Genomic DNA, 24,855 nt, shown 5'->3' with positions numbered 1-24,855 from the left:
TTGCATTTCCCCCCCCCCCTCGGGGACACGGCCTTTTAAGGCTTGGTGAGAGGGGCCACACGCCATGCTAGTGGGGGATTGGCTTTACGTATGTAATAAAATATTGCTTTACTTTAAAAAAAAAAACATAGAAATTCACTTAGAAAAACAAAGGTTATTGTAACATTATAGATAGGTGTTATAAAAAGATCTTTTTTTGTTAAAAAAACATAGAAATTCACTGAAAGAAACAAAGGTAAAGTAATGTCATGCTTACAAGAATATGTCAGTGGCAACATTAACATTTTCAACTTAAACAAACGTAGAAATTCACCAGTTGTAAATTATAATGTCCATCCCCTCCATGCACTGATTATGACCTTACATATATTCTATGACATCATTTATGACATCACTGATGAACTCTCAAATGGAGTAGAATAGAGTGGAGCGGCATACAGTGCAGTGGCATAGAGTGTAGTGAGTTAGAGTGGAATACCTTAGAGTGGAGTGTTGTGAAGTGGAGTGGGGTACAGCGTAGTGGAGTAGTCTGTAGTGGTGTACAGTGTATTAGCATACTGAGGAGTAGCGTAGAGCGAAGTGTTGTATAGTGGAGTGGCGTTCAGTGGAATACCGTAGAGTGTAGTGGAATACAGTGAAGTAGCGTACAATGGAATGGTGTAAAGTGGCATAATGTTGAGTGTTACTTGCATACAGTCTAGTGAAATAGAGTGGAGTGGCATATAGTGAAATTGCATAGAATGGTGTATCATACAGTGGAATAGCGTAGAATGTAGTAGGGTAGAGTGGATTGGTGTAGAGTGGAGCAGCATCAAGTGAAATGCCATGGAATGGAGTGATGTAGAGTGGAATAGTGTAAAGTATTGTGGGGAAGAGTGGAGTGGCGTATAGTTGATTAGCGTAGAGTGGAGTGGCGTATAGAGGAGTGATGTTGTAGAGTGGAGAGGCGTAGAGTGTAATAGCATAGAGTAGAGTGCCATTGAGTAGAATGGTGTAGAATGGAGTGTAGTAATTGAAACAGACGTAGAGTGAAAGCATGTGAACTGATGTAGATGTAATGTGGCAGGAAAATACATTATAAGGTGTAAATAATGGTTTTTGGTAGCATGTGTGAATAGAGTAAGTAGTCTTAAAGTTATAAGTTTTAAAATACTTAGCTGTATATTGTGCCGTGGTATACTGCAGTAAGTTTGCAGTGTACTGCAGTACATGTGCAAGGTAAGGCAATATGTGATCAGATGATGGCTGTGTTTACCAAATTAAAAAAAGGCAGTCATGTCATTTTCATCACAGTTCGGCAGCATCTTGCGATTCGCTATGTTCGGGTTAGGGTCTTACATGTAGGTAAGTAGTACGTTTTATTGTTGTCCCCTATCTATTACAGTTTCATTAAAGTGCTAATAGGTAGAAAAATGTATTTATATTTTTTATATGTTTTTACAACAGTTTAAAGAGAACTGTTTTTTTGTTTTTTTTTTAAAGGAAATTTAAGAAGAGCAGTAATTTCTAGGTGTACAGCAGTACTCCGTAGGCATTTTTGTTTGAAGATGTAAATATTTTTAAAATAGAAAATACACTGTAGTGCACTATATTTGTAAACTATAGGGTAGTACACTGTATTTACATTTTTTAATATATTTACTTTTAAAATATTTTTATGCTACTGTGGTGCTTCAGAGGTAGTACTGCGGTACTCCGTACATTTACAAAAACATATATAGAAATATTTTCCCCTACCTATTACCACTTTATTAAAGTGGTAATAGGTTGGGGAAAATATCAAACCTAATACTTACCTTGAACAGAATGAAGGAACAAGTCACTGCTCAGTTGTGAGACCAGCAAGCTGGCTCCGTAAAGATAGATCCTGCACAAACCAGATTGCAACATTGGGCATCATCATTAAGCAGTCGATGGAACTGAACTCCTGTCTCTAAGTCAACTTCATTGACTATGAGAAGGCATTCAACAGTGTGAACAGAAAGACCTTTTGAAAACTCCTTCGACACTACAATGTGCCAGATAAACTCATAAGAATAACCAAGATGGAATAACCTGCAAGATAGTACATGGAGAACAACTCAGAGAAGCCTTCCAAGTGAGTACTGGAGGAGGGGTGGGCGGAACTCACGGAAATTGATTCCACCGCGGAAATCCTCCAAAACTCTGTGAGATTCCACAGAGTTCAACCAATGGGCAGAAATCGGCATGATGCACTGCTCACGCTGTGATTTAGCACCAAGAGTGTGTTTTAAGCTGAAAAATCAGTGCAAACAGCACCACACGGCATGCCAGAGGCTGCAGCTACTCAAGTAAACTTTTCTGCCGCTGGAGTAGATTTTCTACTCGAGTGGCTGCCTTCTGACCATGAATGGTCGTTACTGCCGACGTTGGAAAAATCTCACTGGATGTCCTCCTAGCGACCGACGTTCATGCTAGGGTACGCCAAATCTCGCTCATTTTGTTGTTGTGTCGTTTTACAGCTCGGCATGAATGGTAGTAGCTGATCCTATCCTAGACTTTGCTATAGACAACCTATACTGGGTGCTTCAGTGTCTGGACGATGCTAAATCTCTTTGAAGAGCAGTAATTACACCAAAACATGTGTCAGTGGTTGCTTCTATTGATTGCAGGTTAGCTTGGATAGTATTTCACCAATCCTAAGCTCTATCACTGTAACTGGAGTGCTAAAGGGCTTTTGTCATTTTACAACTTGGCATAAATGGCACTAGCTAATCCTATGCTTAACGATTTTCCTGTAGAAATGGCAAAATACTTTTCCCTTTCTTTTTTTTTTTTTTTTTTGAAAACCTTTATTTCGAAATTCAGGACACAGCTATTCAGCCGACAGCCCGAAGGTTCGGCAGCATTGCAAGTTAGATACAGTAATGCGTCCCGGTTACAGTACGAAGAGTAATGCAAAGGTCCAGTTTTAAATAAACACAGAAAAAACACACAACAAACCCCAGCAAGGCAGAACATTGAAATCCCATGGCGAAAGCCCCCCGGGGAGGCAGGACCCCACTCATCTACTAAGTATAAGACTGTGTGCGGAGGAAGAAGGGGAACAGCAGAGGCCCAGAACAAGTACCAAAACCAAACTGTGCTGGAAGGTAGGTCAGGGGGAAAGCTGTTCCTCGGGAGGTTCCAGATCCGGGGCAAGACATATTCCCCCCCTGTATTGGTTCCACCGCCCCCAGATGGCATGCCACTTCCGGGGGCGACCTCTAGAGCAGTAGACCGTCTTCTCCCTAAACATGCTCCAATCCATGTTCTCCTTCCACGCGGTCAGTGTAGGGGGACCCGAGGAGCCCCATAATCGCGCAATATCCCTTTTAGCTACCATGTTACCCAGAGTCACCCATTGGGTCTGTGCCTCATCGAGATCAGTGGGCCCCCAAACGTTCAGGAGGCAACACCGCGCCTCCGGCTGTACCACAATGCCCGTCACCTCCCCCATAACTGCATGGACTCTCCTCCAGAACTCCACAATGACACCACATTCCCAAATGATGTGCAGGAAAGTACCCACCATACCACATCCCCTTCTGCACAGGCCGTCTTTCGAGAATCCCATGTGGACCAGCCTTGGCCCCGTAACATACACCCGGTGCAGTATTTTAAGCTGCACCAGCCTCAAACGCGACGGGATCGCAACCTCCTTAGGCGAAGAAACCGCTGACTGCCAGTCCTCATTATCCAACTCGAGGCCATCCCTGGTCCACTGTTCTCTCAGCCCCAATAGCAAGTCTGCCCGGACGTTTATCAACTTCTTATATATGAGCGAAATCGTGCTCTCAGGCATATGACCATCAAGGACTCGGTCCTCAAGGGGAGAGGACTCCGGCACCTTCTCACCCTCCACTAGGACTGATCGGAGGGCGTGACGCAGCTGGATATATCTAAAATACTCTGAAGGCTGTGGTAAATAATTTAATTACCGGGACTTAATTTGATACAGAAACATAATAAAATAGCTCAGTAAATAAGAGGCAGAATCCGTGGTATTAGAGGTTCGGAATAGGCTTTATTCCAGTGGTCGATTATAATCGGTTGCTCCAAGTTCCATCACCACGAAGGTTCAGGAAGTGAAGTACATACGTTATTGACAATCAATTACTTTTATACAATAGGCATTACAGTGAGGCCAATACAAGAGGCGTAACAATTGATAGTGGTGATAATATATTCATACGTAGCAAAAATAGGCATAACTGGGAGTGATGAAAGAACGTCATCAGATGTGATGTCATAAGAGGGTGGTTCCATGAAAGTATTTCGCAATGTCAGCAGAAATACTTGGCAGAGATGCGCGCGCAGCAGTATGACGTGTAATTGACGTGCAACTAGGGGGTGAAGGGGACTTGACATTTAGCTCTACATGTGGCGACAGAAGTCTGGAGGGTCAAGTCAACCTAATCCCAAATCATATCTAACATCCTATGTTTAAAGAACTAAGTTATCCAAAAGAGAGGTCTCTTCGAGTAGAATCTTATTCTATACTGACTATACTGACTGTTAGTGCGTGTACAAGCGTCTAAGTGTCTACACTAGATGCGAGGGCGGAATCTTCCATAGTAATAGGGCTATGAATTACTTGCATAAAGACAGAGAAGCCGGGCCTTTGCTCGGTAGCTGGAAGAATGTTTACTTAAACTACTAGACAGGAATACATCGGGCAGGGAACGGAGCAGATAATTTCGAAGGTGAAATACAGTTTTTTTGGCAGGCAGCAGGCTTCGTGAGCCGCGCAGAGAATGAAACAAAGTTCATGGCCACAGATGCAGGCTCAGACTGGAGCTTTCAGAGGCAGAAGGCAAGAAGAGTTCGAAGACAGAATCAGGGCCTACTTGCCTGGACTGTAAAATGGCATAAGTGAACCATATAAAGCCGGTGGCCTTTCATACTTAGGAATGGAATATCCGGCCTATTCATGGCGGATCTGACAGAGGACATGTTGACGATGGACGCACATGTGTTTGCGTCTTTATAACTGGAACTGGAGGGAACATACATGTACTTGTAACATGCACATAGAACCGTTGGGGTCCAAGATAGGGGACATAACTGACCAGAAAAATCCATATTTCCACATTCCCTCCTTGTCCCCTACTTTCCCGTCAAGAGATATCAATCTTCATTAATCCATTGATCTGTTCATATAGCATCATTTGTTCTTCTTTCTTCTTCCGGAATCTTGAATGACAATCTTGATGTGGAATGCACGATGTGGCACACAGACCACAAATCGCTGGTCCACATTGTAGACATAGACAGCAACTGAATAGTATGAGAAGGCCAATACCTAGGAAAGATAGGACCTTCCATCCAAAGGTAGATAATATACTCCAAAACCAACTGGACCAAGTCCAGGTGCCTGGATTCTGGTGTATCTGGCTTACAATCTTATGAAGGCGAGTTATGGCTTTATATACAGATGGCGAATTTTCTGGTATGAAAATGCAACAGCTTGATCCGATGACCCTACAAGCTCCGCCCCTATCGGCCAGGATGACGTCAAGGACAAGACGATTTTGAAGCACAACAATCCGCATAGCAGACTGTTCTTCTGTTAAATTGCCTAAGGCGGAAATAGTTTCATTCACTACTGCTTCAAGGGTTCTAGTTAATCTACGTATCAGCTTACTATTAGTAACGGTACCTATATAGGGAAAGAGACCTTTATTGAAATCTGTGTATTTTTCCCATGCTGTTTCAGTGTAATCGACTATTGGGAGATCTCTCCTTATTCTATTATATACTAAATGAGTGTTTCTGTGATAATCAGGAGGAGCTAGAAAAACAGGTGGCAAAAGAAATCCAATGTAGCAAGTACCATCCCAATCTAGAGGTAAACGTACATATGCCGTCTGACCACATATGAAATAGGAATGGCGGGAAGCTCTAAATGTAGACTTGCCTTGATCACTAAATTCTACTACAGTGGTGCATTTACTTTGGCCCATATGTATGGAACCATTCTTTTTTACACATAATTCACCTTTAACTGGAAATATTGACATAGCGGGCAAAATTGGAGTAGCTTCGGATTCGACATTTAGGATCATAAGATTAAGCGTAAAATTACCTAATCCATACACTTCATTTTCTAGATCAGTACCTGTTCTCTGAGGAAGTCCCTCCTTGTTAGGGTGGCAGACTTTAAGCAAAACTAAGTTCAAATTTCCCCATACCCAGTTATCTTGATAACCTGCAGAATTCGAATCTAGGGAATTGATTAAGCTAAACCATGCTCCACAGGAGCCGTTGTGTGTGAACGGGTATGGAAAGAGAGGTAGAATTCCTTTATAATTCTGATAGGGAGGGAGTCGGCCACATATCCAACAATTGGTAGCATTACTGACCTGATGGGAATGATGTAACATATTAATAAACGTGTTATTGCGCAGCGCAAATCTATAAGACAACTCAAGCGGAGGTAATTCACTAAAAGAATGTTCAGCAGTAACATTGTAAACATGTCTAGAAATAGGATAATATATGTGCAACAATATACTTGCAGTAATTATTAAAAGACTTGAGAAAAACAAAATTAATAACGTCACTATGCAATGACTACGCAGTGATTTACAGTACGCCTGTCGTTTCAACATTTTTCGGGTGCTTTCTCTATTCAGGTCCAAGGGATACATGTCAGAGACAATTCAACCGCTTCACCTTGGAGAGGACTTAAACAATCAAATTGCTCGACTGATTGGACCTGAGCTTTAATTTATAATGTTCAGAATTACTTTGTTCAACAAAAGGAAGTTTTGAGTCAATGGGTGAAGTCACACAAGGTGTGGTATTCACATCTGATTTTAGTCCATGAAATTTCTTGATATGACTTGAATGAATCCAGCCTTTCCTGCCCTCGATCTTCACGGCTGTTCTTGTGGTGAGCAACACCAGCTGGGGCGTCCTCCACCTAGGTTCCAGCTGAGTCTTTCGATCAAAGTTCCTCACGAGGACCAAGTCTCCCGGAACTACGTCATGGGGTTTCACCTCAGTGTTGTCAGGAAAAGCTGCAGCTACCTGTGAACGACAAGATTGTAGTGCAGACATCAAGGAAGCCAAGTAATCTGTCAGCATGTTACAGTCAATATCAGTTATTTTGCGTGGTATAGGCGTCCCCCACATATTTGGTGGTCTGCCGAAGATCACTTCATACGGGGATAGCCCTGTTCGAGAGTGTGCTACCATTCTTGTGTAAAAGAGTGCAACTGGTAATGCTACTACCCAGTCGACACCTTTCTCTCTGCATATTTTGGATAATCTTATTTTCAGAGTCTGAATATGTCTTTCTACGAGACCTGCTGCTTCGGGGTGTCGGACACAGTGGAATTTCCACTGATAGCCTAACAAAAGTGAAACGTGTTTCATTAATTCGGATGAGAACGGCTGGCCGTTATCTGAGTGAACAACACGTGGTAAACCGTATCGTGGGAAGAATTCTCGAACCAACTGTTTGGCAGTAGTCGGGGCAGTGTAATCTGAAACCGGGTATGCCTCCGTCCAACGGGAAAGAGCACATACAACTACGAGAACATATTTGTATCCTCTACATCGTTCCATCTGGATATAATCCATCTGGAGGACTTCAAAAGGATGATCAGGAGGATGAAATCCACCCTGTTCTACGGGAACGCTTTTTCCTGGGTTGAACTGGCAACAGATCATACAGGTACGAACTTTTTGTTTGGCTGCAGCTCGTAAATGTTTATTGAACCAAATGTGTTGAATGCTATCTAGCATAGCTTTTTCTCCTAGATGTGCGGGACTATGTACGGTGTTAATTATAACTTGGACCATTGAATCAGGAAGGAACCACACAGACTTTTCCTTCATCATCCATCCTTGATCCGTTTGGATCCCTCCTAATTCAGTCCATTTCTTTATTTCGTCTGGTGTAGCATGTGTCTGTATGTCAATTACGTCAAGAGTAGGATCTTTAACTGTCATGCAATGTGTTGGCGGCGGGACTATTGTCTTTGTCATGTCGGATGTTTGAGTTTGAGCAGTCTGTTTAGCTGTTCTGTCGGCTAGATCATTGCCTTGAGAAATGATATCAGTAACCTTCGTATGAGCTTTACATTTCATGATTGATATTGCAGTGGGTAGATGTATTGCATCTAATAAGGCATGAATGAGGGGTCCGTGCTGAATGTGGGCACCGTGGGAAGTTAAATAACCTCTCTCTCGCCACAGCACGCCGAAGTCATGTACAACTCCGAATGCATAACGTGAATCAGTGTATATGTTGACTTTTTTATTTGTGGCTTGAATACAGGCTTGTGTCAGAGCGATGAGCTCTGCGGCTTGAGCTGACAAGGTATTTATGCGATTTGTTTCAATGACTTCAGTATCTGTTGTGACTGCGTATGCGGCCACTAACTCTCCTGTACTTGTTCTCATACATGAACCATCTACATACAACGTCAGGTCTGGGTCTGACAATGGGACATCCGTCAAGTCTTGTCTGGGTTTCGTTGTGATTGTAATAACTTCAATACAGTCATGAGCTAGTGGGTCTGTTCCGATTACAGGTAAAAGTGTGGCAGGATTCAATGTGTTACAGCGTCTGATTTCTATATGTGGCTGAAACAATGTTAGTTCATACCCTGTAAGTCGTGCTACAGTCAAGTGTTGTGTTTGTGTTCTATTTACAAGAACCTCTACTGCATGTGGTACTTGAACTGTCAATGGATGTCCTAACACTATGGCATCGCTTTGTCTCATTGCTAAAGCTGTCGCTGCCACTGATTTCAGACACGCAGGCAAAGCCTGAGCTACGGGGTCTAATGTACTAGAAAAATACATGGTTTGTGTGCTCCTGCTTGTTCCTGTGTGAGTACTGACAGGGCAGTACCTTCTCGTTCTGTAACAAAAAGTGTAAACTGTTTTCTGTAACATGGCGTTGCTAAAACAGGCGCTTGACATAAAGCTTTCTTTAAGCTTTCAAAAGCTTGTGTATGTTCCTGAGTCCAAGGGAGAACAGTCGATGTGGCTGCCTCCTGCGTTGTCAACTGAATGAGTGTTTTGCTAGAAATGCATACTGAGGGATCCACTGCCTACAATATGAAGTGAGGCCTATGAAAGCCCGCACCACCTTTTGTGTCTTGGGTATTGGCATGTTAGCTATCAACTGAATGCGGTCGGGTGTAAGCTGCCTTCCCTCCTTGGACAGCGAGTGTCCAAGATAAACAACTCGCTGGACACAGAATTGCAGCTTAGAAGGGGACACCTTGTGCCCCTTTTCGGCTAGAAATTGTAAAACTGTCAGTGATGCTTTCTCACATTCGGGTTCGCTTCTAGCGGTGATCAGCAGATCATCGACATATTGAAGCAAAGCAGTGTTAACTGGCATGTGGATACTGTCGAGTTCTCGTTTCAGTGCTTGGCTATAGATGCTGGGGCTTTCTGTAAATCCTTGAGGTGCGCGTGAGAATTTAAAGCTACGTCCATTTAAACTAAATCCGAACAAATATTGGCTTTCCGGATCTATTGGGACGCTGAAAAAGGCATTCTTGAGATCAATTACAGTAAAGAATGTTGCTTCGGAATCAATAGCTGTCAGTAATGATGAGATATCTGGGACCACAGGGAATTGTGGCACAATGCATTTGTTCAATTCGCGCAGATCAATAACCAATCGATATACTGGTGGGGCCTTCGGATCTGTTCGTTTAAGAATCGGAATTATCGGTGAATTACATACATTGGAGTCCGTTTCTACAACCACTCCTTGGGCAATGAGCTCGTCAATGATTTGTAGTAAAGCCACTACAGCATCTGGTGGTAACTTGTATTGTCGCATTCGTGGTAGTACCACTCCTGCCTTTAATGTGACTCGATAGGGTGTAATATTCATGCAACCAACATCAGTAGGGCCTTGTGCCCATAGATGTGTGGGTAAAGTCTGCAATCGGGGATCCATGTCTCTAGACACATAATGACCTTTAAAATCACGTAAAAACAATCTTACTCCTTCCGGAGAACAACATATTATAGCTCCTAGAGCTTTCAGTGTTTTTATTCCTAACAGGTTTTCTGGACATGATTTAGTAAGCAATAAGTCTGTAGTTCGGGTCAAAGGTCCTATCGTAAGTGGAAGAGGTTGTGACACTTCATTAACAATAGGTTTTCCTGAAAAACCAAGGGAAATATTCTGAGAGCCTGAGAGGGGTGCCCCTGGAACTTCACTACGTTTTATGGTTGTTCGACTTGCCCCTGTATCGAGTAAAAATTTTCTGTCTTGGCCTAATAATTCACTATGTACATAAGGTCCTTCTTGATCTACAGGGATCTCGATAAGGGGTAAGTCAACTTCCCTCTCTAGGCTGGTTCATGCGTATCGCTGGTAATCAGGATAGTCGTAATGTGCGGTCTGGTACAGTTGTCTTGTCGTGGTTTGTGTGGCAGCAACGGGCAGCGCTGGTGCAGCTGGCACAAATTGTATAGACTGTGGTGGAGCTGGCATGGACTGTGCATGCTGCGGGGCTCCTTGTTCATTCTGATCCTGTCTAGGTGGCCGTGGTCTTTCTTTTGTATTACCTATGGCGATATTATGTTTCAAAACTGGACAGTCGTGTACGTAATGACCTGGCTTTTTACAATAATTGCATGTCCCTTTTATAGGTCCTGTTGAGTCACTGGAATGTGTCATACCCTTTTTATGTCCTTCAGCTGGAACTGTCTGGGAGACTAGCATTTTCATTTTCGTGTCTTTCATGCGTCTTTGTTCATGATCTTGTTCCTCTCTAATTCTATTGTGATGGTACTGTAACATTTGTAACATTTGTGATGGGGTGTTACCTTGCCAGGTACTCTCGAATTTTAATACTCTATTCTTCACTTGAGGCAAGGCATTTTCTACTAATTTGGTCACAAACAGATGTGGGTATGATTCGCTACTTGCTTTTATGCCACTGTTTATACCAAAACATTTTTCAAATCGGGCATAGTAATCGCTAGTGTCTTCATCTTGCTTCTGTTTACAGGCTGAAATTGTACCCCAATCTTCCTTTTTCATAGTTAATAAACGTGGCAGTACCTGTACTAGTAAACCTGGTAGTGCTTTAGTTTTGTCCCCAAGCCCCGAACCTGGACCTCGGGCCTTTTCTTCATTTTCTAATGCTGTCCAATCTATCTTTTGGTCTCCCACCTCCCATTCTTTTTCCTTGAGTTTTTCATAAATGCCAGCAGGCATCAATACCTTTAATATGGTCATAATGTCGGGATAGGTATACTCTCCCATGAGTAACATGTCTTTAATTTCTCGGTGGAAACCTGCGGGGTCTTTGTCATGACTGGGTACCACTTTCTTCATTTCTAACAATTCTATTTTTGATATGGGCGTATATACAAATACGCGTTTAAACTCATTGTCCTCGCCTTTTATTGGGTGCACTTCTCGTAAGGGATTCTGTCTATCCATGTAATACGTGGTTCTTTCCTTGATGGGCAATGAGACATGTTCTGAACATACAAAAAGAATATACTGCTTTCTTGATTCTAGAATTTCTTTAATTAGCTTAGTACCTGAACCTCTCCATCTATTCGTGAGTAATTCAGTCAATATATCAGGTAAGGGACCAGGATCTGAATGTTGGCTTTTATATAGTATAAGAAGTTGTTGAATCATATAAATCCCAGCTAAACGCTGTTCATCTGGGGTGAGATTCAAAAATGTGCGTGCTACTGTATCGTCACTATACTTTCCGGGACTGTCAACCCAATGGACAGCTGACCTGGCTAATTCTTGTTCATCCATAGAATCGAGAAAATGATAACCCCTTCGTTCTCGGAGTAATTTATCAGCTGCTTGGAATGAATGCTCGTGGGACCTTATATTTATTATAGGTGTTTGAAAATTCCTGTTATTTTCTTGGCATATTGGGCGTATCGGGTCAATAAGACATCTAGTACTATTACAAGATCTTCCTCTACCTACATAGGCTATAGTTTCTGACTGTCCTGTGGGCAGTCCGGATCCTTCTTCCTCGTTTTGTTCGAACTGGTCTACCGCTAATCTTTCTTCGTGTAGGCGTTCTATTTCTTTACGGATCTTTCGGCACATGGCTATTATACAATTTTTCTTATCATGTCTCCCTTCTGATATATTCTGGCTCCATCTGGTAAGAGTTTGCATTGCTTCCGGGTCTACCCCCGGTCGGTCTTGATTTCTGATCACACAATTTATGAGGAAACGTAACAGTTCCCCCTGTATTTCCACTTTCTGGTATTCCATAGCTCTGTTAATACTTTCAGAATCTCGCCCTGTTTGGACAAAATGGTATATATTATCTAGATGCGCAGTCATTCCTGGTAACTTCCCTAAATACACCGCGGCTCGTCTGATACGTAATGATGCCAGGGTCATTTCGTCCTCTTTTCCGGGCACAGGGTCATATCTACAATCGACAAGAAGTTCCTTAAGCGTACGGGCGTTTATGAGTTTGGGGGTACGTGAATGTGCTGACTCTTGAAAGGTAAGTTTATTTATTCTGGGTGGCGTAGAAAAAATATTGGTAGCACCTCCGGTAGCCCCGTCTGGGGTATCGGGTGTGAAAGGATTCGTTGACCGTGATACAGCAACTATAGGTGTGGATACAGCTATAGAAGTAGCTGTAGGAACGGATGGAGAAACAGATGTGCTTGCCGGAACTTGTGTCAGGACTTGTTGCTGTAGGGATACGGGTACTGGATCTTGGCGCTGAACCTCCCTGGCAGGCGGTCTATGTGGGGCGGGATTAGCATACTCGGGAGCTGCGTCATCTAAATATGAGGAAAGAAAAACATCTTCTGCGGTTCTAGGATGCCCCTTAGGATGTACCTTTATTGGAAATAATGGGGTTGGCAAGTCTTTTGGTATTTCTGGAGTAGCCTTAGGTAATCCTTCGGCCAGAAGGGGATACATACCCTTCATAAGGGCATTTCTTTGTCTGTCTACTTGTTCTGATTTCACTCGTGCACCTTCTTCAATTAATAGATTTTCTCGGACTTCTTTTGAATTCTCTTTACTCTTCTCTTCCTGTCTACGTGCTTTTTCTGTACGTCTATATGATTCTTTACGCCATAATTCAATGGCGTCTTTCTGTGATTGTCTAGCTTTATTTTTCCATAATTCTTCCTCTACTTTCACGATGCACTCTGCATCCCAGGTCCCAGCCGCGGGCCACCTCTGACTTTCTGGTAATTCCTTAGTGTAGTCTACCCATAAATCAAGAAATAATATAGCGTCTAAGCCATGTTTATGATACATGAAGTACCCTGGAGTGTCCCTAGGAGGAATAGGAACGGCTTCTTCGAGTACCCCTTTTTTCGTTGTGATCTGTCTTAATTTCGAAAAGAGCGGCATATTGAAAGCTGATCTGATACTTGATTTGGAACAAACTTAATACATTAAACACAATAAGGAACAGTCATTCATACCACAATATGCAGAAAACATTTAACATTTAACATTTAATTGAGCAACGATGATGATGACGATCTAAGGAAAACTTAATCACTAAACATGATACTCGACATTAACTGAATTATTCTGAACTGATACACTTGATATACTAGATATACTGCTAAACAGTACAGATACACTGCTGAAACAGTGCAGACCGGATTTGTGTACCCAAACCCGTCTTGACCGGCACAACCTATGTGCACGTCAGAATGCCTCCCCAGTAATGGTACTCACCGGGTAGCTCGGAAACGGAAGGCCTCGGAAACTGAACTGAACTTGAACCGGACTGGACTCGACTCGAACACTTCGGACACTGGACTCGGGACTTCGGAAACTGGTGGGCCTCTGTATACCTCGGATCTTGCTCTCTCAGCTAGGCTCTGGTCGGGATACTTCGCACTTCTCACCGCCTCGTCTGGGTGTTGATCGCAGCCTCAGTCGCCCCCGCTTGACCGGAGGGAGATACAGGAAATCCTGCTGGTACGCGTTATTGTCCGTCCAGCTGTGGCAGGAGACCGGGCCTGCAACGCACCGCCGGCGCGTGAGATGAGAAAGTGTCCCTATTCGGGCGCCATTCATGTGGTAAATAATTTAATTACCGGGACTTAATTTGATACAGAAACATAATAAAATAGCTCAGTAAATAAGAGGCAGAATCCGTGGTATTAGAGGTTCGGAATAGGCTTTATTCCAGTGGTCGATTATAATCGGTTGCTCCAAGTTCCATCACCACGAAGGTTCAGGAAGTGAAGTACATACGTTATTGACAATCAATTACTTTTATACAATAGGCATTACAGTGAGGCCAATACAAGAGGCGTAACAATTGATAGTGGTGATAATATATTCATACGTAGCAAAAATAGGCATAACTGGGAGTGATGAAAGAACGTCATCAGATGTGATGTCATAAGAGGGTGGTTACATGAAAGTATTTCGCAATGTCAGCAGAAATACTTGGCAGAGATGCGCGCGCAGCAGTATGACGTGTAATTGACGTGCAACTAGGGGGTGAAGGGGACTTGACATTTAGCTCTACATGTGGCGACAGAAGTCTGGAGGGTCAAGTCAACCTAATCCCAAATCATATCTAACATCCTATGTTTAAAGAACTAAGTTATCCAAAAGAGAGGTCTCTTCGAGTAGAATCTTATTCTATACTGACTATACTGACTGTTAGTGCGTGTACAAGCGTCTAAGTGTCTACACTAGATGCGAGGGCGGAATCTTCCATAGTAATAGGGCTATGAATTACTTGCATAAAGACAGAGAAGCCGGGCCTTTGCTCGGTAGCTGGAAGAATGTTTACTTAAACTACTAGACAGGAATGCATCGGGCAGGGAACGGAGCAGATAATTTCGAAGGTGAAATACAGTTTTTTTGGCAGGCAGCAGGCTTCGTGAGCCGCGCAGAGAATGAAACAAAGTTCATGGCCACAGATGCAGGCTCAGACTGGAGCTTTCAGAGGCAGAAGGCAAGAAGAGTTCGAAGACAGAATCAGGGCCTACTTGCCTGGACTGTAAAATGGCATAAGTGAACCATATAAAGCCGGTGGCCTTTCATACTTAGGAATGGAATATCCGGCCTATTCATGGCGGATCTGACAGAGGACATGTTGACGATGGACGCACATGTGTTTGCGTCTTTATAACTGGAACTGGAGGGAACATACATGTACTTGTAACATGCACATAGAACCGTTGGGGTCCAAGATAGGGGACATAACTGACCAGAAAAATCCATATTTCCACAAGGCCCTAGCTCAAACTCAGTCTGCAACTCCTCGAAAGACTTCACCCTCCCCTTATGCAGCACATCCCCCACCCTGGATATACCTATCAGATCCCACTTATCAAAGCCCTTCGTATGCCAGAGTCTTCCCAGCCTTTCCGATTCAAACAATGGGGTAGCGAGGGTTAGCCTGTCCTTCCAGCCCAGCGAGTCGGTCGCCATCTTCCATACGCGCACCGCCACACCTGTGGGACCCGTGAGGGACGAGTCTAGGGACCGCGAATACAACGCCCTGTAGTAGTTGCCGCCGCGCAGCAGCCACCTATCCATGGCATACCCAGGGCTGAGGGCAGGGCCGTAAAACCCATGGTTGATCGCGCTCAACTGCGTGGCCCAGTAGTACCGTCGGATGTCTGGGAGCGCAATGCCCCCATCGTACCATGGGAGCGTCAACTTTGAAATAGCTATTCGCGGCCGCCCGTCCCACAGCAACGTCCTTTGGAGGCCTTCGACCTCCCGAAAGTATTTAGCCGGTACCCAGTCCAAGGTGTTCTGGAGGGCGTAGAGGAAGCGGGGAAGAGACATCATTTTGAACAGGGCCGCACGCCCAACAAGGGAGAGCGGCAGCCTCCGCCAACCTTCAACATCTCGCCTCAAGCGTGCCAAGGGGGGGAGCAGGTTCCTCTCATAGCGCACCACAGGATCCACGGATATAAAAATCCCCAAATACACAAAACCTTGCTGAGCAACCTGTATCGAACATGCTCTAGGGATCGGTGGGACCTCGCCACTAAGAACGTACAAGTACGATTTGCCCCAATTAATCACAAGCCCCGAGTTCCTACCGAACGATGCGAGTACGTCACAGACCACTATAAGTGACTTCTTTGGTGAGGCAAGATACAGCAGGATATCGTCGGCATAAAGCGAAATACGGTCCTCGTGATCAGGCGACCACCGAAGGCCCCGTATATCCGGGTGCCAACGTATCCACGCAGCCAACGGTTCAAGGGCGAGGGCGAACAACAGAGGCGACAGGGGGCAGCCCTGCCGAGTACCCCTTCCAAGCTGAAACGGAGCAGATGCCCGACCATTCACCACAACATTCGCTAGTGGCCCCTCGTACAGCAACCGGACCCAACTCACAAACCCGCGACCGAAACCAAACTTGGCCAGCACGGCCCATAAATATGCCCACTCCACCGTGTCAAAGGCCATCGTGGCATCGAGAGATGCCACAACAGCCGGTTCACGCAGCGTGCCCGCCCTGGCGATGACGCCATGAAGACGCCTAAGGTTCAATGCTGTGTTTCGGTGCGGGATGAAGCCAGATTGATCCGGGTGGACCAGGTCGCCAAGTACCCTAATCAGACGGGTAGCCAGGAGTTTGGCCAGAATTTTCGGCTCAGCGTTGAGGAGTGAAATGGGCCGATAGGAGGCGCATCTATCTCGGGGTTTACCCTCTTTGTGTATGACCACGATCGACGCCAGCCGCTGATCCAACGGAAGGATCCCATCCCCCCGCGCCTCCAAAAACATGGCGCGCAGGTGAGGGGCGACCCTATCCGGGAACAGTTTGTACAGATCGATCGGCAGTCCGTTCGGTCCAGAGGCCTTACCCGAATTCAACGCGCGAATCGCCCCCGCCACCTCGTCAACCGTGATGTCGCCATCCAAATCGTCCCTATCTATGTCAGAGAGGAAGGGCAACTCGATATCACGGAGGAGATCATACGAGTCTTCGGGCGGCCTGTCCGACACAGAGGAATAAACCCTATGAAAATATTCCGCAAAACACTCCACAATCCCTTCAGGTTCCACAATCGCCTCTCCCCCCTCTCCAAGCAACTCTGGCACCACTCTATTGACCCGTTCCTTCCTGTCCAGCCACGCCAGGAGTTTCCCTGCCTTATCTCCAACATCATACAGACGGCCCTGTTGTTCCCTGCTGAGGGTCTTGGCGGCGTCCGTCACCAGGTCCCTATACTCCGCCTGCTTCAAGCAAAGCTCATGCAATGAGGACTCTGAGACTAGGCCTGGGTGGCAAATACCGTTCCGTTCGCGGAATTTGCGAAATTTGGGTAATTCCTCGTTCCGCGGAGAACGCGAAATTGCAAAAAAATCTACGTTCCGCAACTTCGCGAAATTTTTTGCTTGTTCGCGTTCTCAATATGCGTGTTCGCGAGATATTTCACCCCGAGCACGCAAACAGCGATCGCGAACAGGAAAAAAGTATCGCGAACAAGCAATTCCGCGTGTTCGCGGAATTTCTGCATGTTCGCGGAGATTTTTACCGTTTCGCGGAGATTTGCGTAACGCGATTACGCAAATTCCGCCCACCCCTATCTGAGACCTCCTCCTCCATATCCCCTTCAAGGGCCGTAATCTCCTCCTCCACTTGCCGCACTTCGCAATCCCTCCGATTCTTGGCAGTCACCACCAGGGAGAGGGCCTCCCCCCGAAGCACGGTCTTAAAAGCTTCCCACAGCGAGATCGCCGAGTCCACGGATCCCAGATTGTCCTTAAAGTAATTATCTACCTTCTTTACCAGGGCGCTGCGCATCTTGGGGTCTCGGAAATACCAAGGGTTAATGGGGGCCACCCTCCCTCCTCCCTCCCGACCGAGATCCAGCCGGATCCACACTGGCGAGTGATCAGAGATACCACGTGCCATGTGCCTCGCCTCGGATATCAACGAGGCATGTGCGGCCAGAGTGAGCAGGTAGTCAATCCTGGAGAGGCTACCATGCGCCCCGGAGTGAAACGTGTATTGACTCTGTGTGGGGTGCCGGAGCCTCCAGCAGTCTATCAGGCCAAACGTGTCTAGGAGGTCTGGAAGCCATTTCTGAGCCCCCCCTGTGTCCCTGGGCGGGTATCTATCCAGCAGTCCGGAACCCACAGCGTTGAAATCCCCTCCCACTACCAGCATGCCCCCCGGGAGAGTCAGCAAAGCCCTGCCCAATTCAGCAAATGTGGCGGCCTGCAGGGCCGGCGGGACATAAACCGAAACCAAAACCAAAGTCCTTCCTTCCCACCGCCCCGCCACCGCCACAAACCTCCCCCTATCGTCAACAATGGTGGAGTCCACCTCAAAAGGCAGCGATGCTCTAACGAGGATGCCCACACCCCTGGACCCAGAAGAGAATCCCGAGTGTGCAATGAATTTATACCCCTTCCTATTCAGGGCATAGCACGTATTGCCTATGAGGTGCGTCTCCTGCAGCAGTACAACGTCTGGCATTGAGCGTTTCAGAAATTGCAAAACAATCCCCCTCTTAATGCGATCCCCCAAACCATTAACATTCCAGCTTATAACACTTAGGCCTCTACCCCCCATCCTCAAACGGAAAGAGGCCCACCCCACACCCGAGGCGCCACCATGGAACAGCCCTGAGGATAATCATCATGCCTTGCAGAAATAAACCCCCCAACAACAAACTCAAACTCCCCATAACTCCCCCCACCCTGCACCCCTGCTGCAGCTTAAAAAGCCCCCCCAACTTGCAGTGTGCCTGTCGCCCTACAAAAACAAAAATCTACAAAAAGTACCCTAGGGGAGGAAAAGAGCACCCCTCGTCCTCCCGCAACCCTCCACAGTTACTGCACTCTGTTCAGATCTTCAAATATGGTCAAATCAAGTCAGGCCGGCTTTGAGTTATCAGCCCTGTCCATCCCGGCCACTGTCTCCATGCTCAGCTGTGTCGTCCCCGGTCCGTCGCCGGGGCAAAGCGTCCAGCCATTCGTCGGCCATAACAGGAGAGTCAAAAAAGAATGTCCGATCTTCATACACCACCCGTAGTCTGGCGGGGAAAAGCATGGCATACTTTAGGTCCCGCTCCCGAAGCCTTCGCTTCACCCCCAGGAAGCTCTGTCGCTGCCGCTGCACCTGCTGGGTAAAGTCCGGGTAAAAATTCACCGACGCATTCTGGAAGGGGACTGGGCCCGTCACCCTCGAAGCTTGCAGGATAGCGTCCCGATCTCGAAAATGAAAGAGCCGGGCGACAATCGGCCGCGGCGGGGCACCCGCCTTGGGCCGTCCGCCCGGCACCCTATGGGCCCTTTCCACCGCAAAAAACTTTCCAAGGCCCTTAGGCTTCAGATGATTGAGGACCAAGTCTTCCACAAGCAGGTCCGCCGAAGCCTCATCCGAGGACTCCGGGACCCCGATTACGCGCACGTTGTTGCGCCTGGACCGGCTCTCGAAGTCCTCCAGCCGGCGGGCGGCGAGGTCACTCTCGGCCCTCAGCTTCCGGACCTCGTTCTGCAGGTCCGCAACCTCATCAGTGAGGCCCGTGGTCTTGTGGTCCAGGTCCTTAACGCGCTCGTTAGTCTTGCCCAGGTCCGAGCGGATCAAGTTGACATCCACCAGGATGGCGTCCACCTTATGCGCCAGGGCCTCGAATTGCCTTCCCATCGAGGTCTGCATCCCATCAAGCGCGCCCATGACATCCTGCAGGGAGAGCTCCGGGGTCCCAGGCGAGTCCTCCTTCTGGGCATCCGGCGCCTGGCTCGATCCACTCGGCGATGTCTTCAGGAGGGCGTAGCGGTCCATACTGTTGACTTGGGAATACGTTCCCCGCCTGGTGGACTTAGTCTTCTGCCGATCTCCTTCTGCCTTGCCCGACATAATGGACTCCAGGCAGTTCAATGCAGTGAGGACCGTCCTCTCTCAGAGAGAGGTATAAAGAGTGAGCAGGTCCGCCTTGTTCTGCCAAAGTAGCCCACCGAGCGTCCCTGGGGTTATAGAGCCACCCAGAGCACTACAGTGTCCGGGTAGACAAAGGGAACGAAACCGAAAGTGAAAGAGCGAGAGCCTCTATCCGGCAGTTCACACCTCACCAGGCCGTTGTTGATCAACTAGGAGTCGGGCATCCTGCTAACTCTAGCCCCTGGCATCTCCGGGAGTTAGGCCGCAATCTTTCGCCAGTCATAAGTCCGGTTCCCGATGGGCGATCCGACCGCGGGTAGCATCAGTCGCCTCCCTGACAACTCAGCAACACGGTGCCATGCATACCATCAGGATTAGAGTCAGGATAGTCGACGGAGGGCGCGAGGGTCTCGGGAGCTCTAAGCTCACGCGGCCATCTTGGTCAAGCGCTAGGCTCCTCCCCCCACTTTTCCCTTTCTTGCTCAGCGTAGATGGCACTGTGCTAATCCTATGCTTGAAAACTTTGCTAGAAAAAACAAACATTTGAGGTGGGCAGATTCAACGTGTCACTAGTGTTGTAGTGTGCTCTATACAGGAGCTACTCTCCACTTACACTTGGGAACTACCCAGAGTTCTCTGCTTCTTTTTTGCATAATTTATGCGGCACCATGAAAAGGTTTTGTTTTAATATATGTGCGCGGACCCTCTCCCGGGCCGATTTTGGCTCCAGGGAACCCAAGGCCTGATCGCAAGACTGGGTGCCCTGGTCCCACCAATGGCACCCAGTTATTCACGTTGTGGACTGCGGGGGGAGCCTGAAGGCCCCCGCGGTCCCTGCCGGTTTCCCACCTCCTGCGAGAGCCGGAACTGCTTTTGGACAGAGAGAGCTGCTGAACATGCAACTTCCGCTGTCCACAAGCAATTCTGCTCTGCTGCGTGCAAGCAAGAGCTTTTTTCTGTTCTTGCTAGCACGAAGCGGAGCATATTTGCTACGGATTGGTGGGAGTGGGAAGCTCCTGCCAAGCCACAGCAAACAGCTACTTACCGAAGGTGGGCACCTCGGGAGGTAGCAGGAGCCGGCCCGGGGGGTGGGGGGGGAGGGGCGGCAGTCCCCAGGGCCATGTTTGGCTCCTCCAGGGGGGCCGTGCAACCCCCCTGCAGCATTTGTTTTAGCCCCGTGGAGGTGATGGTCCCCAGGCCCAGGGGTCGGCGATGGACCCCCTTCATTATTTCATTGTAGCCCTGGAGAGGTGGTGGTCCCTGGGCATGGGGGGCTGCACGCCCCCATACAATTTAATTTAAGACCCGGGGAGGTAGTCAGTCCAGGGGCACAGGGGTCTGCTCACCCCTCCATACAATTTAATGAGAGCCCTGGGGAGGTTGCGGTCTCCGGGTTTGCAGGGGGGTTTCGCAGACCCCCGTGCATTATTTACACATACACCTGGGAGGTGGCAGTCCCCAGGGCTGCGGGCAGGCCCACTGAGTCCACCCGCATACATAATGAGAAGTTCCCCGGGGAGGTGGCGGTCCCCAGGGCTTTCATAAGCCTTCGGGAGGGAGGCTGAGTGCATCGCCCTCGTATTCTTATTATATGCCTTTGAGACCTGGCCCAGCCGGTGGTTATTTAAAAGCAAGCGCAGGAGCCCGCGCTGCATTTTAAAAAGAATTAGCAGCGAATTCACGAATAACGAAATTTTGCAGTAACTTTAAAAAAAAGGCTTTTTTGGCCTATTGGACCAACTTTATGGTGTCAGGGTATTCTTATCCTGGCCCCTTTTCTTTTTTGGGGGAGACTCAGTGAGTCCCAAGATGGCTGCCAACACTTCCTAGTTGAAGTGTTGGCAGCCAGTCAGAGCTGTGCATTTCCCTGCTCGAGCTCATCTTTTTTCATGAAGGCTTTGTGGCCAGAGATATATAAATGTTTTTCTTCTTAAATTTCTCAAAAACTACTGAATGGATTTGCACCAAATAACAAAAAGAACATCTACCTTTCTGCCAAATTTGGTGTAATTCGGTCCAGCGGTTCGGGCTGTAGGTTTGACTGCACGTCCTATGTGAATTAAAATGGGAAAATGCATTTTTTTAAGCCCCCTTTTTCTTGGGCCCCACTTAATGGATCACCCTGAAACTCCCTATGCAAATAGAACTTACTTTGGCACTTTCTGGGGAAATTTCACGAAGATTCGGCAACCGATGCCAGAGATATAAGCAAAACAAAAAACGCTTTTCCTATGGAAACTAGGTCCTAACTATAAGTACCTACTGGCGACCGATATATATGTAGCACTTTGGGAACGCGGAACCGCCGCTTACCTGTGATTGTGCCCTGCCATCGCCGAATGGACTGCGACTTCGCAGGGGGTTGCCTCTTACTGAAGTGGTGCCTACGGGTGAGAACCGGGACTTTTGCGGTGGGGTGAGGGTCCCAGAGAGCTGTTTGCCACAACATTGATATCTCAACCGGCATGGTGAAAGGAGCGGACACGGCCCACTGGGGGCAGTACTTACGTGAGTTGTCCGCTCCCACACGAACTTGGATTTCCAAGTCCGGGTCTTCCCAAGCAACAGGCAGCTGTGCTCCAACCAATCATAGAGGGGCATGGTGTTTTTAAAGTGTGGACTGGTGAATTAATCGTGAGTTGACCGCATTTGATAAAGTCACTGAAGACGAAACGCGTCATGCAAAGGTCACAATAAAAAGCAGCCTTTGGGAGACCCGTGTGTGCTCTACCTTCTTGTATCCCAAGGGAGTGTGGAGTGAATATATATATATATATATATATATATATATATATATATATACACATCAGTTATTGTTATCGAAAAGGAACTATAACTCGTGCCATAAAGTAACTATAACTTTCACCCATGCCATGCACAGTATTTTCATCAATGATGTAATTTCAGTTGTTTCAGTGATGTCGTCGGTGATGTCATAGATCATGTCAGGAGTGATGCAATAGGTAGGGTAATTAGCAGTGCATGGCGAGGGCGAAAGTTATAGTTACTTCAGGGCGTGAGTTATAGTTCCTTGAGATAGCTATAGCTCTAAATTGGCTCATCTCATTTCTTGCCAATCGTACTTTCCAAGTTTTTCCCCCCAATAGCCAGCTCCGCTACCCATCGTTCAGCGTATGGGGTACCTCAGGGCTCCATCCTTAGCCCTTTACTATTCAATCTATACGTTAGACCTTTAGCTGATGTTGCTGAAGATGCCGGGTTGTCCCTGTTATCTTATGCGGACGACTCCCAGATTATTTTCTCTCTTTCTATGGAGAGTGCGGTTGAGTTTAACCCCCTCCAGCTAGGCTTCGTTAAAATTGCATCATGGATGCAGGCAAATTACCTTAAGCTCAACGGAGAGGAAACCGAGGTCTTGATATTGGAAACAAGGATCTCTGGGGCCCACAACATTGGCCCTGTGAGATGGGAGCGCTTCCTCATCCCTCCTGTCAAGTCCGTAATTTAGGTGTCACCATTGATGATTCATTAACTATGCATCATCAGGCTGTTAAGGTGGCTGCTACATGCTTTACCATCATGAAGTGGCTAAAAAAGATCATTTGGATCTTGCCTGAGTCTACCCAGAGAACAGTAGTCCAGGCGTTAATCACCTCAAGACTGGACTACGGTAACGTTTTGTACCTAGCTTCCAACAAGGAGGTGACTCGTAGGCTGCAGAAGGTTCAGAACTCTGCTGCAACCCTACTTTGCCGGGTTCCTAGAGCCACCTCTGTCTTCAGCCACCTGCGGGACCTGCATTGTCTCAGGGTTGAGAACCGAATTAAGTTCAAAGCCCTGAGCTACATATTCAAAATCAAAATAGGTGTAGCCCCTCAGTATCTGCAGCCTCTGGTCTGTCCCGATGTGCCTCCTTGTTGCCTTCGCTCATCTACTCAGGGGAAATTCTCTGTGCCCAGAGTCAGATTATCTTGGATGTGTGGTAGATCGTTTGCATACCTTGGTCCCTCACTTTGGAACTCCCTTCCCACAGCTATTTAGAACGAAACGGTTAATGTTCAATTTCGCAAAGCATTAAAAACGGCTTTTTAACCAGAAATCATTTAAGCTGTTATTTAATCCTTGGTCTGCCCTGGCGCCAGGAAACCCTTTTTGGGTAGCTGTTGCACCTTATAAATGTAATAATAATAATAATAATAATAATTGTAGGAAGGTGGAATCTGACTGCATGGTTGCCCCCACTTTTTCCTGGTGTTTTGCTGGTTTTTGACTTAGTTTGGCTGGGCTCCTGCTATTCAGGACCGCAGCCTATCTGCTTTCTCCTTTAAATTGATTACCAGTACTTTAGGTACACTCCAGATTTTATTCTGGGGTACCCTTATAAGTACCTAGTATATGGTATACAATGTACCCAGGGCATAGGTACCTCAGAGGCCTACCAGGGACTGCAGCATGTATTGTGCCACCCCTGGGAAGCCTTCCAAAATGACACCACAGGTCTGCTACTGCAGCCTGTGTAAGGTGGTGCATGCCCACCTTACTTAGATATAGGTTCACTATATCTATCCTATATCACTGCACATATAAACCTATCAGTCACCCCTATGGCAGGCCTTAACAATCCAGAAGGCAGGGTGCTGGTTTTCATGTGAGAGGGTGCCCATGCATGAGCAGAGCCCCTCTGCAGCTTTTGGAACTTTTATTCTGGGGTTGTTTGTGAAGCAGCCAAACCATATAAGTGCATTATAACCTCGCGGTAAATGCTAAATTTGGAATGGCTGCATGGAAACATGTCGTGTTTAGTGTTAAACACCTTGCAATCATACCCCCACACCAGTAACTGGTTTGGGAGTATGATTCCGCCCTTCTAGAGGGAGAAACATGACAGCACCGGTATACCCTGTACCAGCTAACAGAGCCCTGGCATCACAAAATGGATGCTGCCAGCCACAGACACGAGTCTGCCCTTCTGCTGCTGGACGAAACTCCTGCAGGGGAGGCCTGGACAATAGGTTTCCTGTCACAGGGAGGTGTGACCACCTCCCAGACAGGC

This window comes from Triturus cristatus, chromosome 9, assembly GCF_964204655.1.
Source record: "Triturus cristatus chromosome 9, aTriCri1.1, whole genome shotgun sequence".
NCBI lineage: Eukaryota > Metazoa > Chordata > Amphibia > Caudata > Salamandridae > Triturus > Triturus cristatus.
This window is presented reverse-complemented; position numbering follows the sequence as displayed.